Source organism: Heliconius melpomene, chromosome 18 (assembly GCF_056956725.1).
Source record: "Heliconius melpomene rosina isolate 202511_hmr_F chromosome 18, ASM5695672v1, whole genome shotgun sequence".
Lineage (NCBI taxonomy): Eukaryota > Metazoa > Arthropoda > Insecta > Lepidoptera > Nymphalidae > Heliconius > Heliconius melpomene.
In genome coordinates this window covers 13,147,797-13,163,960 of record NC_140406.1, presented here as the reverse complement: position 1 = coordinate 13,163,960, position 16,164 = coordinate 13,147,797, and the positions used below count along the sequence as shown (strand labels likewise).

Genomic DNA, 16,164 nt, shown 5'->3' with positions numbered 1-16,164 from the left:
TCTACATATTGTACGGACGATTCATACTCTTTTACGAGATATCCTCGCTTGGATAAACATAAAATACTGTACGTTTATTATCTAGTAATCTTGGAAGAGTTGTTACTTCTCAAAAAGCTGCCACTATTATAATTTTCGAGGTAATAAAAATAATTTATGAAGAGTAAAACCATCCATATCTCAAACTCCGAACCATTGCTGGCAAACACATACTTCAATACTAAGCCACGACGGCGTTTACGAGGCACACCTAGCATTTATATGTATATTATAATATTATTCCTCGCAGTAATACTATAAATAATCATGAATTTTATAAATGTGACCTTTTAAACTGTCGGAGAACGAAGCAAGTTTTAAATTCATGTCGTAACTCGACTAAGGTTCTTTTTCTTTTAACTTTATATACTTATATATAAAAATAAACACTTTTAATATTAATCAGTAATATGAGACGCTTACATAATGTATGGTCTCAAAGGTATTAAAATATACAATTATTGCATCGTGATTATCCCTTATAAAGAAACATCGAAATGGACATGACCTTAATATGAAATAATAAATAAGTAGTAGGTAGGTATTAAGAGGAAAAGATACACTTTTCCTTTTGATATTTTTCGATTCTGATTGCTGACAAAAACTTTGCTAGCGGAACTAGGAAATTACTTAAGTTACAGGAAAATTTGCAGTAAGTATTTACTAAAGGTCACAAGTTCAGTCCCGCGTGTCTTTAATAGAGGAAATTTGAAAACAAATTGCATATATATATTTTTTTATTTAAAAAATATTCATATTAAAATATAAAATACAACATAAATATGCGTACGATAGATAAGTAAAGACAACATAGTACACTGCTTTTAGTGCTTCAAAATGTTATATACATTTATGTCGACATAATACGAAATTGTAGTCAATTTCATATTAAAATAAATTAAATCAGCTTCACGCTGTTACCCGCACACAGCAGGGTAGGCAGAGGGAACCTAGTGATCTAAAAAAATTAAAAATTTATATTGTGTTAACCCACATAGTGTCTCAAGTCAATATTTAGATGAACTTAATATAACAAAAACCATCAATACCTGTCAGTATTAGATTTTTCTAAGGCGAATTGATCACGCGCAGTGAAAGTGAGAGCGCCATCTGACAAGTGACGTAACGTTGCAAATCGGCTATTGTCCATATGTTTCGACATTTGAATAGGTTTACAGGTTTATATGACCTGAGTGAAATCTTTAGGGCGGCTTCAGATTAAAATCTAATATAATTTAATGATATTTAAAGCTTGTTTGCGTTAATCTATCACTAGGATATAAAAATAAAATTAATTTACTTTGTGAGGTATTATCATGTCTCTTAGTATAGAAATATTATTTGCAATATTTCTAGAAATGATTATTGACGCCAAAACAGAGATTCTCATGTTATAAAAAATATATCGATTTCTTGAACTTACTTACTATACTTACGTTTTTAATAAAACATATTTTGAAAATAAAAGAAATAACACAAAAATGTATTCAGTTAATTCTACTATATTGAATATGAACGCAGTGCAGGCAGGAGGCCATCAAACAATCAACTGTGGTTTTTTGGTTAACCGCTTTATATTTCGATGAATATAGAATTTTATTTTATTTTTTCGTTTCTAACGCCCGCACAAAAAATGACTTAAAAACCAGCTCTGAATAATTCCATTTCACTTTATAAATAAAAGTTATAAAAAGACTGACATCGATTCTAGAAAAAAAAAATAGTAACTAACTTCACGACTTTTCCTCATCGTGCTCGAAGTATAAGTTACTTTCAATAAATATCTCTGCAAACGACCCTTGCAGTATAAAATCAACACTTCCTTTAACTTTAAATTTCTATCGCTAATGGTTTAGTCTAGACATTGATGAGTCAATCAACTGAGACAATGCCTTTGACATATATATAGAAAAATGATGTATTTTTATTAGTTATAATAACAAGTATTATTTAATTAAAAAATATAAAACCTTATTTAGCATTGTATCAAAGTGACTTATCACTACACCGTTAAGGATGGAACAGTGATTACAAACAAGTTTCTCTCTACAACAGGAACACCTAAACCATAGGAAGTGCACAAACACAGAATACAAGAGAAGTGTTTCACCATACGCCGTATGGGATATATTTAAGTTGACTTTTAGAATGTAGACAATAGGCTGTACAATGGTATACTCAAGCTGTGACGGCATCAACGAGGTCTTTAGTCAGCATCGGCGCACGAGAGCACTCTACACCGAATTGCACGTTTTTAACATGAATTGGCATACTATTTTGTATTCTCGTTGGTGTCCGTCTTACTGTTCTTCCGACCGAAGGTACCTACTTTGAACCGTCTCGGCTGAAAATTTACGCGGGACACATAATAAATGTAAAAAAAAAATACGTAACTCGATGAAAGTTGCAGAAATAAGTCTTGGGTAACTTTTTTTAAGTTTAAGAGTCGTTTTGTGTCATGTTTATTCATGAACGTTATATAAATTCAATTTCAATAAAAAAATACAGGCTGTTTTTTATTCTCCATTTCTTGATCGATCCAATGTCAGAATGAAGGTAGTGTTTGTATAGAAAGTAGTTAACAGACAATTCCGCATATTTATGAAGGATGGTGGACGTATTATACGGTTGATTGACATTTTTCTATAAATAACAATAGTGCGTGTGTATTTTAATTTAGCTGCATTATAACATTTATTTACATGTCGAAAGGCTGGTTTCATTTCCTAAATCAATACTTAATAATTTCCTTTCATAGCAAATTTAATATTTTTATAATTATTGCAATAATACCGAAATGCAAAAATTTGCGTCAACTTTTACCGTCCACGTATGTGCACACATATATGGAGATACCTTGGTCGTTGACCCACAGTCGCGGCATCGTCCCTAAGCAAATATCACGTTTGAAACTTTCGCGTGAACCCTACCAATGCTATCGAGCGAATGTATCCTTTACTCATAATATTATTCGAATACGGATGAAATATACAAGGAGTTTGAAAATATTGGTAAATTATTTTACAAAATATATTTAACTAGCAATATTTAAGATTTATAGATCAGGAAACATTTCTCATTTCTTATCAACTTTTAATAAAAATTCACTAAAAAGAATAAATGTCGCAAAAATTTAAACGTTGAATCGTGTTTTACAGAATACAGAACACAAATACCTACAGGCACATTTAAAAAATATATATTCATCACTTATACATATCTCTACGCAGACGTAAATAGCACAAAATGTAGAGAGTTTCTCTCTAGTAAGAGTGTACAACCAATAAAAACAAAGAACTAATAGAGATAACATTATCTTAGAACGATCTAATATACCCATTAACACTTACAATGAGTTTTATTAACAACGCACTCAACAAGTGTATCACAGAAATAGAAACCACTTGCGAAATAGTAATCGCAAAGGAAAAGCAATATTAATTTAATATCAGTCATCAAGCAGAGGAGAGAAATTACTCTATCACAGTAATCACGTTTCTTGTCGACACAATCATAGGCTTTACGTCCTCGTTTCAAACTGCAAGCGGAAGAAACCGGCGTTTAGCTTTGTAGGTTAGTGTAATATTCGTAGTAGAGTGATACTTAGAAATACAATATTTATGATAAAATGTTTAGTTTAGTCAAGCTTTGGTTTGATTTTTATTTAAAATATTTTTTTGTTAGTCGTGGTGCAGGGGCAAGATAAGCGTGTCACTGTAAATGTGAGAGGTTGTGGGTTCGATTCTTACGCGAGCAACTTAAATATTTTCATTTCTTCGCTCTGACAATGGAACTGTCAGAATGGAAATGGAATATCTTAACACAAGGTTCCCAGGTTGAGATACAGTGTGAATGTAAAAAATACTTTTTCTTGATTTGGTTACACAAAGCATTTGGTAATTGTATTTCGTTCAACTTGTAATAGGTTAATTCCGTGTATTTTACATAACGCAGTAGGTGTCAAGTACAAAGGTGGCAAAATCCAAATATAAAAAAACAACACTTAGTTACATAAATATTATATATTACATTGAAGATTTTCACTATACATTCTATAATTAGAGACACTATTTGAACACCACAAGAACTCCACTAGTTCAGTAATTAGTACGGTGCGTACAAAAACTTTTAGCTGTTAAATTATAAAGCAAGGTCGAGATGTATTAGCGACATTAAGGGAAAAGTTATTCACAGCACTTTCAGGGATACAAAAAAAGTGGCTGACCGTGGAGAAGGACGCAATAGACTTAATGAGAAAATGGATACGGCCAAACTTGGGAAGGTCGTATTTACAATTGAATATCACTCGAGCGCGACCAAACCGCCGAGTAAACACCAACAAAATTACTTAACAATTCTACTAATTATTAGACTAATTGTTTATTCGTTGGCTATACAAATACGAATATACACATAAAAGGAGCTCCACTGAATACGACTTGTTTTCCGTTCCTATTCATAAGTGAGAAATCTAGCGAAAAATATTTTTTAAATATTTTTGCTCGTGCGGTATAAAATTTTAATTAGTGAACTGTATTAAGGGGGTGTTTTAAGAATTTAAATTAGTATTTTCTGAAAAGTTATTTTGTTCCTTGTTACATATTTTAGTTTTTCCTTTTATTTTCTATGTAGGTAAGCTTACGTTTACGAATTTGAAAGGACAATCCCAGTATTATTTGCGCTACATATATATACATATATGTTTCTTATTCTAACGTAGCTAACCCATATACCTTTCAACGTTTACATAAATATGACCTATTTAGGCTTAAGTTGCAAAATCTTGGATTTAGAATAGCATCTTGTATTCTTAGTTTATTTTGTTCCATATTTTCGGTAATTTTTATATAAAAATCGAATATTGTAAAGCAACTCAATACAGATTCTTAATATTATTAAAACAAATATATAATACTAATGACGTAAGAAAGAAGAAAAGAAAGAAGATAAGAAAGAAGATAAGAAAAAAATAAAGATCTTATTTATTTTTAATATTTCTCTGGAGATTGTCAAGTTCAGAGGAATAGCCACTGAATAATAAATGATACATAATAAGATTGAATAAGCACCGAAAGTAATCAGGAAGTTACTGAAGCTTATCTATGGCCGTCATAAATCATCACTAAACCGAGGAACTACGAACTCTCACTTCTTTAATGATAAATTATCTTCAAGTATTTAAATAAGGTATAATATTTCATGGTAAATCTTTGTACTATTTTAATATTTTCTATAAAGATTCTCAAGCGCATATTGTTTTTTAATGAAAAAAGGAATTTAATTATAGTCCAAATATATATGGAAAATGTATGGCATTCATGTTACATTTCAATTCGAAAGCAAAATATTAATTACCAGTTATAAAAAGCGTGTCCTAAATTTCAACCAAAACATTTTTTTTTTCATTTTGATCTTGATTGACTAACAAACGTCCAAACATTCTAAAGACAAACGCCATAACATCACCAGGATATTTCCCGTAAATCTTCATAAAATATAAAACTACATTACCTTTGATATGGTCACGGATAAAATAGAAATTGCTATTAAAATGCATGCGAAGAAAACGTGATTTTGCCTCGAACTAGAAACAGATCCTGCTTGCCATGCAAACTAAGCGAACGCATTACGGCTACGTGAGCTCATAAATCCGACGCCCTTTATTCTTACTACCATTATTTCATTCCATCTTATTTATTTAGATGCGAGAATTTTGTGAGTAGATATCTTGTTGTACGGTAAGTCTTTTCAGTTATTTTTCATAAGATTAGGACTGATATCGTGCTTGGTGATTAGTGAAGATTAGATTTTTATTTATAATAAACAAAAAACATACATAAAACACAAGAGTTTTTAACTACTGGCTGTATCTATCCTGCATATAGCAGGATAGGCAGCGGGAACTCTATGATTGGAAAATTTGATCGATTATATTATACATTATTTACTATTATATATATATATTACTGCAATAATTTATCAATACATTTGTACTGCAACGAATACATCAAAATATATTTGCACAAAAACATTTCAAACAATACAATTGTAAAATATTTGTAATAACAGAATTCATTGGAAAATTAAACTATTTTATTTATATTTACCATTGAGTCGTTTATTATCAATCCTCATCAAGTGTATTTCAATTTGAATGGTTTTGATAGGTATTATAATTACGTTGTACCTGAATGTCATATAATTAGATATAATCATTATTATATTATGCGTTATTGTATCTTTGTTAGCGTAATCAATGATAACATTAAGTTATTAATAATAGGGTTAACTTTTTATATTTTCTAGTTATGTATTAAAAAAATGTATATTGAAATAAGAAAAAAATATTTTTAAGCTCTATACGTAGCAACATTGATCGTGACGTTTAATCACAAAAAAATCGTCTAACTTCGGTTATTTTTCGTATTTTTGAAGTATTATAAAAAAATTGTCTTCCGTCTTCTAAGTCATTGATTTTTTTGGTTCAACTGATGCAGATTTCACAATTACGTGGATTTTATTTTGTTAAAGTTCAGCAAAGTGTAACAAATTAACAGCGAGATGATAAAAAGCAATTTTAACATCAATATGAAACTCTTTAGTGAGTTTAAACCTACCAATTGATAATTATTTACGGAAATAAGTAAAATTAAATACACTCGTACTTTAAACGCAATACAATAATTCCAATTGCAAATCATTAAATAATCATTATAATAATTTTAAACACGCTAACTGCATTTTATAGTAAGCCAACGTTTACTAATTATGAAACGACATCCGTCTAGTTCAGAAACATCGTGGAAGTTTAATAGTAAAGCAATTAATGTTTAACGAGTCTAAAACCTAGCCTTTTATACTTATACTTTTATGAAAAGACTAACTTTGATTAAAACGTCGCTGGACGTAATTTTACTATGAGATTTTATTGCGTAGCGGAAACGCTAAAAGAGAATATAATAACTTATGCAATGACTTGAGAAAACTGTAACACTTCTACTATTATTCCATATCAAGAAAAGGAAAATGTTTATTAACCTTATTTATAGTTTACCGTAGCGGGATTTGAATCCTAAGAAACTAAAAGAATACTTACTTATGTCATAAAAACATGTAGCACATAAAACATTAAAAGGCTTCTCCATACGCATTATCCAGCCACTGTGTTTGTAGAGAAGTTGAAACAATTTATATAACATAGTAGCGATATAACGAACTAACGCTCTAATTACTTTGCATATTAGCGCAGTGCTTGATAATAAAATGAAATTAAATTAATCGAGAGTACATATTAAGTCAGATGAAATAGGTTCATCCATTAGTAACAAAGATAATTTCTATAACATAGTTGTATTATATTAATTTACTTGGTAATTGGTAATTATTAGATCCAGTTTAAGATTTGATTCCCAAAAAAAAGAGAATAACACTATATAAACAATATCAAAAGAGAGTGAAAAGTGTAGAACATGGCGGCTTATCACTAGTTTACCCTCATTCCTAGAATGCGGAAGTTGTGTAAAATAAGACAAATATGTGAAGAAATTTCTCTTTAAGTATATGTATCTAAATCATAAAACATAATAAATTTTGAATACGAAACACAAGAGTTGCACAATTGAATAATTTGCATAAACTTATAATTCCAGTTAATTAAGCGGACATAAACGAAAACAAAGATGTCATAACCGCTTTCGTGTCTTTTTTTTAAAGGTGAATAGACTTTGTAAGATTCCTTTATTCAGATAGCATATTATCTTGTAGAGTCAGAAGAACAAGTGGCCCGATTGTTTTACGAGAACAACGGAATCAAGAACAATGATATCAGTGACATAATTAAATGATAATCAGGCATCTTTATTTGAAATGTAAAATTAAAATTTCATATAAAATATAGTTTTTTTTGTACTTTTTTTATTTATTTAAATCATTATTATAAGCAGGAGGAACGGAATTAACAATCACTTTGTCTTCTATTGTCATTCAAACTATAAACGACGAAAACAGTATAAACTAAATAGTAATTTCGAAATTATAAGTTAGAAATATATAAGGGGTTTGCTCTGCGAGTGTTGCTGTAAGTAGTCCAAAACTTAGCACTTCTTCAATAAAATTATTTAATACTTCTTCTACTTCTGATATTAAATATTTTATTTAGATATGCATATTTAAGTTTTCTTCAATGCTCAAAAACAAGAGTTGAGCAAAAATGTCAACAAATTTATTTCTAGCCATATTATTATTTTCATAATTACAAATATATAATACGACCTTGTTATGTAACTGCAATTATTATAAATCATTATTGTGATAATTGCACTTGCGGTTAGCGATATCGATTCACTTTTATTTTCACATTCGATAAACTGTGAGAATAGTCATGGTACTCTTTATCAGAGATAAATATAAGTTCTCACGTCCAATCTTGGGCAAGATGTCTTTTAATGTTATATGATATAATGAAACAATCAAATTTGATTTCTAAACTTTTAAACTCTATTGTATGACAAGAGACAAGATACACGATACCGCCACTGCTCTTTACTTAGCTCACTAATTTTTAGTTTTGCAACACAAGTAAACCTTCAAAATCCCACACTAAGTTTGGATGCTAACAACTAACGAGCACTCAAATGAGTCACTACGTGTCAATGACAAAGAATTAGCTAATATATGAAAAAAGATTATCCCAATTAATATAAATAAAAAATAATAATCGGGACATACGATACGATTTAGTTACAGCAAAATTGATGCAAACCAATAAAAAATAGTCAACAAGCGTGACGATCTCCAAACAACATTCGAGATTCCGATTTTTTCACTTTAGCACTTCAACCTTGGCGAGTCCAAGTGTTTGAACAATTGTTTTTGCACTATTCACTCCAACACTCGGTTTAAAAAATGGTGACGTATTAATTTGCGAAATGTTATTAAGTATAAATAATGAAAAGCCCAATACGTGCAGCCGATCCGAGCGGCCGTGAGCGACTGGCTTAACGCATGCGTAGTCAGCGACGTGTCGCTTAATGGAAAGCCTGCGCTGGTGGATAGTATTAGCCTTATGACAATAAATCCAGCGCTGTTGTGCTGAATGCTGTAAAAAATACTTTCTATGCACTTATGGTCAATTTCTTCCCCCCATAACATTTCTCTTTTTGCCAGAAAATGTCAAAGAACTAAAAAGGTACGGCCTTTTAATAAAAAGTTGACATTTCTGAGGTTTTGGACAGGATATTACAACATCCTTGGCCGTCCACCATATGCCTCTTCCCGCTACTAATCTGCGAATCCTTATATAGTTGGTGCCGCGAGCCATCTGTCACGCGACGTGTTTCTGCGTCACTACGACTACAGCCCGTGACACCTGTTGGACTCAACAATAGAACCTCAAGGTGATTTACTGCTGAAGGTCATTGCCATCACATTAATATAATTTTGCTCGTACACAATGCTTAAGACAATTGTAAAGATGAGTCAAGAAATTATTTGAGCAAAGATAATGATCAAATAAATGTTGAAATTATAGTCTTTTATTTCATGTTACTTTAAAAGTTTTCTGTTATTTAATACTTATTATATTAGATTGATTTTGAACTAAATACGAAATAATTTTGCAGTAATAATGTAGGTATGACCTATTGAAAAACCCTTTTAATAAAACTTTATACTCGTTTGTGTACGAGGTTATATTATGATAACTCGATTTTCAAAAGATCACTATCATAAATTCCCACAGAACAAGATAAAGTAAATGCAATCAATTGACAAACACTGTAAAACATCTATGAGATCGGTAAGTGTCAAGTGAACGTGCGCCCGCGCAAGGTCGCGCGAACCGGTCTCCGGCCAAACAAACTTGTGGCCAGTTTCAATAGCTGGAGGCAATACTTTATTGGCAAATATTATATGCGTGAAAATGCTGTTTAAATAGAAACTCGCAATTTGATTGAATGATTTCTCTTTTCAAAATAAAAAAAAAGAAAGACATCATCGTGGTGTATTCGCAACGTTTCTAAATAATTCTAAAAATAATGGACAAAGTGTTTTAGTTCTACGTTTTCTCTGTTTAACTTGACACTAGCGTTAATGATAAAACAATATAAAAAAATACTTAATTTCAAAAGTAAATTCATAATGAATAGTTATGACGGTAATAGATATTGAAGCGCGATCGCAAGGCCGGCGCCGGCGCAATCTGCGGTGACTAGCCTGCCCGTAAGTTGCAAGTCCAATAAAGATCTGTTTATTTCTAATGGGCATCATGTAATTACAACGCCAATGACCTTTCATTGATCTTGTTCTTACACACTGAAATAGTACACCATCATCATGAGTTTTAATTTGTTAATAAAAATCGTTTGAATAAAAACATTATTGTTATACCGGAAATATTTATTGTATACCTAACAGTTAACTAACCTTAATTAAAGTTTATGTGAATTTAACATGCAATTATCCGAAAGAGGTATTTTATGATTAGCCTCCATATCAACTATATGCTCTAGATTAAAAGTTATCATAACATACTGTTTTACATAAATATAAAAATTGGTATCGTAGTGGCGCAGTGGGATAGTATTTGACTGCTAGCATGATGGTTGTGAGTTCCATTTGCACTCGCACTCGAACTCGTAAATGCTTACGCAGCGTTGAGTTCCAGCACTTAACAAGCAATGTCTACTCAAAATGGAGAAGGGTGTATATTTACACTAGGCGCCTTCTCCCTAACCAACTTTCGCGAGAAAAAGAAAAGAAATAATATTTTTACATTTAAAATTATTTATAAGATATAATAAACAAAATCTTGTCAACTAATAATAATAAACACAGCATATATTTCAAAATAATATAAGTAAAATTATGATAACAGAGGCGCCGGCAGTTACACTCCGCGACTGTCCGACCGCGACCGCGATAACCCGCGGCCGACAGCCAGCCAGCCTTAAACTGTCACTCTGATAGAAAGAAGATTTGCGTGTATTTAGATAATGTAATGCAATTTGTATGCCAAAACTAGATAATATATAAGCAAAAATACATTACACACATCGTAGAAAAAGAAAAATACCCCAGAATTCTTAACAAAATACAAGAGTAGATATATTTTTGGAAAAACTTACAAAATATTATTTTAGTCTAAATATATTCTGAGGCCGTCGTGGTGCAGTGACACAAGCGTGTGCCTGTAAACGCGAAAGTTGTAGGTTCGATTCCCACTCGGTAGAATAATTTAATTTCAATTCTTCGCTCTGGTGACAAGGCAAAGCGCCTCTCAACACGCAATCTCACGAAAATTCGACGGAAAAACGCAACGTAGTGTCTTAACAGAAGGTTCCCTCTGTCTACTCAGCTATATGCGGGGTACAGCTGAAAGAAAAAACCCAGAAGATTACCATAAAATAATAATCTTTACATAACAAACACAAGAAGCATGTAACTAAACAGTAGTAAAGACGAGACAAGTGTGAAGGGACATTCGAAACAGTTACGCGTCGGACAACGGCGTATTCGCAACAGCGAGTAATAGCGTTAACTAGGTGAACGTGTTACGAGACATCGATATATCTTTCATAAATTTATCTACGGTCTTCCATCTCACTCTTCTCTTTAAAAACCTTCAATGGTGAGAGAGAGAGGAGTGACATGAAAACACTTGCCGTGAAGGAAATAAAGCGAATCGATGCAAAGCATGTAGCGGTGGACGTGCTTGGACTGTTTCATGAGAAACAGTACTTATTGATAGACGGTGTTCTGGAAACGAAATTGCGACTGTGTGATTTCCTTATAATATTCTTTTGGAGAAATAGCGTCCCTGGGGAACGAGTCCCTTGAGTCAAGTTTTTATAAAATTATTTTGTATTATTTTTTTTATTTCTATTGAGGTCAGTAATGGCGTAGATTAAAATATGTAAATATGTAAGAATTAAAATGTAATTTATTTATTTTTTAATTTTGCAGTTTTTATAAACGTAATCTTTATTTGACTATTATTTTTGCATAAACAATAATAGATTTCTTTTACCTTAACGCTGTATCTCCCATATAGCACAGCACAGAGGCTCTCAGACGCTTTTTACCAAACCTAGAAAATGAAAATATTAAACATTTCGTTTCCTCAAACAGGAATCAAACCCATAACGTGCCGGGTTTTCAGCCCAGGTTTTTTTATAAATAATATAGATATAGATCCCAATTATACTGTGACCGAAATTCAATAACCAATTGCAAGACGCGTTACATATTTAACTCTGTTACATAAGACTGAGAGCAAAGGTACAGCTGACACATTTGTGCAATTAACTACACACGATTAAGAAATACCCCGTCAGCGGAGTATAATTTTTCTTGCCTTTCATTTCCTGAATTAATTATTATCTGAATCTACAACTGACAGGTCAGTTTCGTCACGTAGAATCATAAATAAGACGTAAAAAATATAAAAAAATGGACGAAAATAACCCAAATTTATTTGGCGTCGACATTTGTTATATAAAATACTTAAGTTTACGGAGACTTTACTGAGACAACATTATCTTTAACTGACAGAATACGACGAAGGTTGTATTGGTGATATATTAAATTCTGACGTTTTACGTGGGTTCGTATTGCACGTAATCTTTTTTTTCAATAAGCTATTCGATTTTGTCTATTAAATTTAGAAATAAGGTGTATTATTTACTTACTTTTGATTTAAACTGTATCTCGCCTCTAGCAGGATAGGCAGAGGGACAGAACTTAGAGTTGAGACATTCCGTTCCAAATTTTCTGTCGAATTCTGGAGGCATTACCTGTTGAGTTGTGAAACTCATTGTCCAAATAAGGTGTGTTAATATTACGCTACATAATTACTAAACTGCATAATTGCAAAATTAATAATTCGAATCAACACCTTACAAAGCACACACAGAGAGTACAGAAACTAATGAAGTTTGCTGTTCACGCAGTTTTAATTAGCCTAAGTCCCATCAGCCTTTGAGGAGGCTGCCTCATCTACAATATGCATTTCACAAGCAGCTCTCAATATTAGATTTGCATGTTCATTCTTTTGAAAACACACTAGAGCTTTATGTAATCTTGAATACATTACCCACGCTGAATACTGAAGTCAGCCGGTTCAAACTTATATTATGGATTTTTGCTCAACTTTATCGTGCGACTTCCTGTTTTATTTATAAGTATACGTCCAAATATTTGTATCTATATGAAATTGCCTTCGGCGATAGGTTACTGTAGTATGTTATAAATTATTGGTTCTCTTTGAAGGAAACGTCTTTTAGATATTTTACTTTTAAAGAGTAAAAATATAATATTCATTTAACCCTAGATAGATAACCATATTGCACTTTACACTAAAGATAACCATACGTCGATTCAACGTGCGAATGTTTGAGTGAGCATATTTTGGATTATGTATATCCTAGGTTTATGAATATGATATTATATCTTAATGTATGTAATTGTGTTGTGAATAAATAAAAAACATTAGAGTTTATTTATATTTTTATTAGAAAAAATAAAAAAAGAACAAAAGGAGGTACTTTTTACTTTATAAAACTTAAACATTTAGGAATCTCTCCGTCAGTTTTATAATTTGAGATATTAACTTTTTAAAATATTTTTTTTATAAACTATATAATATTAAAAACCTAATTAAATATATTTTTTTATTAATTTTCGTCTCAAAGACACTTAGGTCAGGCGCTGGACTTGTGCTCTCCACAAATGGGATTTTTACAGTTGCCGCACATAGTATCTGTCATCCTTCTAATTTTTGATGGACAAAAGGCACAATATTTTCTTTTCTTTAGCTCAGTTACACCTTCGAGTTCTGTGGGAGGTGGCTTTTACATCAGGGTTTTCAATCTTCAGTTGGATTTCTGCGTTGGTACATTTTTTTATCTCCTCCACAATGTCATCAATAATAAATGTACTGAAACATTCTAAAAGCTCATAAGGCCATTTATTCGTCCGAGTGGGACCCTTTGATGTCCGTATAATATTAGCAGATGATATTCTTCCACTTGTTCTGCCTTTAGTGGCTGTCCAACGATGATAGTTTTGCCTCGAAGAGTTTGACGCTGTGGCATGACAATCGGCATACTTACCGAAGCACTTTCAGGAGTTTCAGGGTTATTTTCAGACGTATGCAATGTGTTTACTACTGATGGACCACTCACCTCATAGTCTACAGCATCATTCTGTACTTCATATTTTAATAAATTGCCTTCAGTTTCACTGTCCAACCCCTGAATCTCTGCATCGCTCGTTTCATGCAACAACCGACTGATTTTTGCATCATTTATAGGATTATGTGACTACATGATGTTTTTTTTTGTCGTGAGCTGTAATTAGTAAAAAAATAAGTACATTTATTCTGAAATAAGTCCCAATAACACATTTTCCTAAAAATCTAAAAACTAACACTAAAGATAACCATACGTCATTTCGACGTAAGGTAGGTAAATATTGACGAAAGTATTGCACTTACCGGAGGGATACGGGTGTGTCCTGCAAGCTCCGACGGCCAAATGAGTTGACAGGAACGGCCAGTTTAGTGACGCGAAAAACAAACGAGTTATATCAATTTTTCAAAATCGATTACGTCGATTCGACGTAGGTTATCTATCTAGGGTTAAAAACATGATACAAATCAATTATTTACGTTAAAATAGTTCAATATTTAGTACAGTATTGTTGTAATTCTTTTATAGAAAATTAATATGATAGAAAATAATCAGTAAATAAACAAAAATTACAACACGTATTTTATAATAAAGTAATACCAACAGGTAGTTGCTACTATACATATAAAGCCCAGCTAGTGAAGGTTAAGGCTTATCTACCTATAAAGTTTAAATATCGAGGCCGCGACCAAGTAAATGTAATACTTACCCCTTATGAGGACATTCACACAGATCACTAACACACTTGTATCGGAGCCTAGATTTGCCCGATTGCATTACCAACACACGCATTGTTCCGCTTCAAACAAATGCCTTCACGGATGGAGATATTTACATAGAATCACTGTTTACACCGCTTATCTGTTTAATTAACAACTAATAAGGTTTATCTAACATCTATATAATTTATTTAGACGATAATCGAAAATTTTAGACGAATATACTAAAAACTGACGTTAAAATGTTATACGTATAACTTTATTTTTGAACGCAACTGGACTTATTTCAAAAATAACGAAAAATTAAAATATATCCCATAGAAATCAATACATCTTAGAAAGACATCTTAGAAAAAGAATCTCGATCTCTGTCACCAGTAACTGCTAGTAAAACAGAGATATTTCAAACAATAAACTAGCAAACCGTACGTTTAACAGTCACACAATGAAACTTGCCGAAGGCATGACATCGAGCAGTAAAAGTTAAGCTGAAGTTGCAAAACCTATTTAGGCGGCTGCGATTTGTTTGCGCTAAATGTCTGGAACCGGCGTTATTTAGTTATACTGTGTAATAAGTTTTGATGTATCTTTGGCTCATTGTTTAATTTAATATTTGAGAGCTTTACGTAAGAAATCTTGTGGAAAGTGTTGTAATTTTGTGGAAAATTAATGATATTGCATTATAATGATTTCAATATTAACTTATCTCAATAAGTATAAAAATCGGTGGGGTTTTATAGAGGTGGTAACAGTTTAAGTGGCTATCAACACAGGACGGTTATGCCACGAGTAGTTCTTATTGCTAACTAAAAACACATCATTGTGCCCTTTTACTCCTAAAATCTTCTTAATATTTGTTGTGTATTTATAATTTTTCCTAAAAGCCATCTTAATAGGAGAGCGACATAATTTTACCAAAATTAAATCTCAACTCACTTTCATTTCGTCGAAATAAAAACAACAACAAGAAAATGTCAAGAACAAAATAAAAATAAAACTAAATAAATGCAAAATTCAATACAATCGGCAACACAAATCATCTACTAACAACCACATTACGTATAACGACTATATATAAAAATAAACAGTGTGACAAAACGTCATTTTGCCACCGAAACGACCATATTGGGAGTGAAGAAGAAGAAGTTTATTTATTACTAGTGGACCCGGACGCGGCTACGCCTGCTTCAATAATAAGAATATTTATTAAATATATTCAT

The 16,164-nt window shown here is 31.7% G+C and overlaps 1 protein-coding gene and 1 long non-coding RNA gene across 5 annotated transcripts in view; both read right to left on the bottom strand.

Annotated features, from left to right (window-relative positions):
* The window catches only part of siz (Brefeldin-resistant Arf-GEF family protein schizo), a 144,525-nt gene that overhangs the window by 48,467 nt on the left and 79,894 nt on the right, over nt 1-16,164 (bottom strand). The window contains exon 1 of one of the 4 annotated variants that reach the window (XM_085201330.1): nt 8,767-9,037. The exons of 2 other annotated variants lie outside the window; for them this stretch is intronic. The gene's annotated coding sequence lies outside the window, so the exon portion shown is untranslated. Of the gene's footprint in view, nt 1-8,766; nt 9,038-16,164 lie in introns of those variants that run through there. One more of the 4 variants, XM_085201329.1, reaches the window with a different exon arrangement.
* Nucleotides 13,530-14,673, bottom strand: LOC146529636 (uncharacterized). The gene is made up of 2 exons (XR_014878980.1): nt 14,531-14,673; nt 13,530-14,384 (listed from the first exon to the last, which is right to left on the bottom strand). It is a non-coding gene; the product is annotated as an uncharacterized LOC146529636 (long non-coding RNA).